The sequence below is a fragment of the Monodon monoceros genome, unplaced genomic scaffold (assembly GCF_005190385.1).
Source record: "Monodon monoceros isolate NGI ecotype Baffin Bay Population unplaced genomic scaffold, NGI_Narwhal_1 Super_Scaffold_20, whole genome shotgun sequence".
In the NCBI taxonomy this organism is placed as follows: Eukaryota; Metazoa; Chordata; class Mammalia; order Artiodactyla; family Monodontidae; genus Monodon; species Monodon monoceros.
The window spans coordinates 35,171,337-35,175,308 of record NW_021703777.1 but is presented as its reverse complement, the minus strand read 5'-3'; positions in this window follow the sequence as shown (position 1 = coordinate 35,175,308).

The following is a 3,972-nucleotide window of genomic DNA, read 5'->3' as shown; positions in this document are numbered from 1 at the left end:
CTTCTCCTTCATGAACTTCTCCATATTATTGAATAGAAATACTACCATTCAACCAGCTTCTAATGCCAAGAAACTTAGAGATAGCCCACAATCAAGCCATCAACAAATCCTATTTGCTTTAGTTGGAGAATATATTTTAAAAATCTATCTCCTGTTACCTCCTATACCACCTTATAATCTAACCATCATTATTACTTCTCACTTGGACTATTTCACTGGCTTTCAAATAGTTTCTGTTTCAATCCTTACCCTCATCCCAATTTATTTTCTACATATCAGCCAGAGTAATCTATGAAAAGCAAAAATTAAATCATGACAGTTCTCTGCTCAAAGTGCTCAGATGGCTTGCCATCTCACCCTGAATAAAGTCAGAAGTCCTTACCATGGCTTTTAGGTAAGGAGAGCAAAGCATCAAAACTCACTTTATTTTAGTCTGGGAGATTCTAGATCTATACACACAGAATTCATACAGAATCATGAAGGTCCCAGGGGATTTGGACAAGGCATTCAGGGTACCATGCTTCAGAACTGACATAATGAGACAAAACCCAGAACCTCCAGGTTTTAACATTGGAAGGAGAATTTCCAGAGAGAGGGGAGTAACTAACCAAACCCACCTGCCTTCTTGAGTTTTACATTAAATTTGGGATCTTTCTGTAATTCATGATTTTATGCTGCCACTACCAGGCTGGTACCTTAGTATCCTCATTTTGTAAGTGGAGCTACTAACAGTACCTATCTCATAGGATTGTGGTAAAACTTTGAGTTACATGGGTAAAATGCTTAGAACAAACCCTGGTACACAGTAAGTCCTTAGTAAAGTTTAGCTCTTATTATTAGAACAATTCTATCTTAGTACCTAACCATAACCGTTGTATTCATGTAACGTAATTGGTCTCTCTTGAGTAGTAGCTAACTCCCTTACGTATCATGGCTCATAGGCAGTTATTCACATGGGTAAAGACAATGTTCAGGGCAAATTTCTCCCAAAACATTTTGATGAGAAAGTAACATGTAATCTAAACTCTCTACGCACATACTGAATTACAAAGACATCACTTAATCCTCTTCCTGTAAATTCACTTTAATTTTGGATGGGAATATTGGTACCATTTTAATTATTTTTTTTAAAGGTTAGTAAATACTATTTCTTTAAAAAAATAAATTTATTTATTTATTTATATATTTTTGGCTGCATTGGGTCTTTGTTGCTGCACGTGGGCTTCCTCTAGTTGCAGCGAGCGGGGGCTACTCTTTGCTGCGGTGCACGGGCTTCTCATTGCGGTGGCTTCTCTTGTGCGGGCTTCAGTAGTTGTGGCTCACAGGCTCTAGAGCGCAGCCTCAGTAGTTGTGGCGCACGGGCTTAGTTGCTCTGTGGCATGTGGGATCTTCCCAGACCAGGGCTCGAACCCGTGTCCCCTGCATTGGCAGGCAGATTCTTAGCCACTGCGCCACCAGGGAAGTCCCAGTAAATACTATTTCTAAAGAATTTATTTTTTATTTTTTTCTTAAGAGTCTTTCTTTGGAATGGGGTCTGACTTAGTGAAAAGTTTAGTGCATGGCTGCCTGTGTAACTGACTTACCATCATAACTCATATAGAAACCCCATCCTATCATTCTGTCACATGGCAAGAATTCAAAAAGTGTTTGTGCCTCTCGGAGAACAAAGGGAAATGTAAGCTATGTGATCAGCAGTTAACAAGCAAAGGAGAACAAGCATCTGGTCAGAGAGATAAAAAGTCCATTTTGTTTCAGGGACCCTTAATAATTTAGTTTTGTTCTAAGATTTGTCTTTGACATCAAGTTCCATGGAAAGCCAGGATTCTAGGAAGGATAACAGGCTGGATCCACTCTGGGGCAATTATAGGAGGGGTAAAGTGTAGCTTAAGTACTTTCCTACCCACCAACAACTTCTGCCCTTTTTTACACTCCTCTTTCCTCTTTCTTCTCTCTACTTCACAACCTGATCCCCCACTACCCCTCTCATAGGCCCCAAACATTAGTGCTACCTTCTGGTGCTCAGGACCTAGCAGGACATAGTTTGTTCTTTGACCATTGCCCACCTTCTCACCACTATGCCTTCCCCTATCAACTGTCCACATTGAAAAGAACTTACACTTTTCCATCATATTTTCTCTCCTCAAGGTCCCAATAAACGATAGCTGCTTACCTGAGAGGTTAACTAAAGGAGTGAACAGCCGATACTGGTTTTTTTAAATGTAACTCTGCAAAATATATTGCTTATAAATAGGGGTTTCCAGAAGTGGCAATGCCTTAACTAAAGAACCAATTTCTCCACTAATAGAATTAGAGGCATCTTGGCATGGTAGTTGGGGAGGGATTTTTTTTCTGAATTATATCATCAACAAATTTAATTTTATTATATCATGTTCTAATTTAAACATGTATTACCCACTGTGGCTAAGTTTGTTGTTGTTTTTATTAATTTTTATTGATATTTAACTCACATATCATAAAATTGCCATATAAAGTGGATAATTCAATGATTTTTAAAAATATATGTACTGCTATCTAATTCCAAAATGTTTTCATCACCCTAAATGGGGAAATATTTTTGAACAAGAAAATCTTTCAACAGTATGTCTCAAAACATGCCTACTTTACAAGATTGTGCCTAGAAAAATAATTAATTGGAATGCCCTTTAGACGATTTAGAATTCTTTTGAGTAAGAGGAATATCCAAGACAATCATACAATAACATCTCCCTACAATTAAATTGATTACATTTGCTAATTGAATTGATCACAGTTAAATTGATTACATTTACAAGAACACTGTGATAATAAATGGTTTGCAATTGTTTTGCTAAAAAAAGAGAGAGCAGATGGAATAAGGGCAGTATAGGAGAAAATATATCCTTTCCTCACCAGTTAAAAGTAATTAGCATGCTCTTTATTCTCAGGTAGGGTGGTAAAAAAACAAAAAAGGGAGGTGGGTGGTTGTATCCTTTAGAATTGTCTTGTCTGCAAATAGGAGAAACCAACCCTAGCCAGCACTAAGAAGAGATGGAGATGGAGATGGAGATGGGGAGAGTGAGAGAGAGAAAGAGAGAGGGAGAGAGTTGTGGGGTGAGAGAGGGAAAACTTGAGAGAATTTATTATAAAGAGGCAGAGACCCATGGCAGTAGACTGGAAGTAGGATGCCTACAGCATCCTAATGATCCAAGGAAATACTTGCCCCATTTTTCTCTACTTGCTGACCAACTTTCTCTGTTTCCCAAGCCACATGGCAGAAAACCTGGCTGCCAAAACATCCCCAATTTTTATTAGCCTACAGGTCCAGCCACCTGGTGAAAGAATTTTCTGATTCCCGAAGATTAGGATTGGCCCAGTTTTGGACAGTTGTCCACAGTAAAACCAATCTGTCAGTGATAATTTATATAGACTTCAGGGGTAAGAAGAGCAGGAAAGAGGTCACAAAAGAAGAGAAATTTGGGCAATCAAATAGGTTTTCACTATAGTGATCTTTGTGGTCTCATCCATCTAAATAAGATTGTTTCTGTTTGAAATTTCTACAGTTCCCTACCCTTACTGCCACTAGCCACAAGAAAAGAAATATAGCCACTGCCTTGTTTGAAAATTAATTACAGGGATTTCCCTGGTGGCGCAGTGGTTAAGAATCCACCTGCCAATGCAGGGGACACAGGTTCCATCACTGGTCCTGGAAGATCCCATATGCCATGGAGCAACTAAGCCTGTGTGCCACAACTACTGAGCCTCCGCTCTAGAGCCCGCAAGCCACAAACAACTAGTGAGCCTGCGAGCCACAACTACTGAAGCTCACAGGGCTAGAGCCCGTGCTCCTCAACAAGAGAAGTCACTGCAATAAGAAGCCGGCGCACCGCCAAGGAAGAGTAGCCCCTGCTCTCCACAACTAGAGAAAGCCCGTGCGCAGCAACAAAGACCCAACGCAGCCAAAAATAAATAAATAAATTTATATTAAAAAAATTA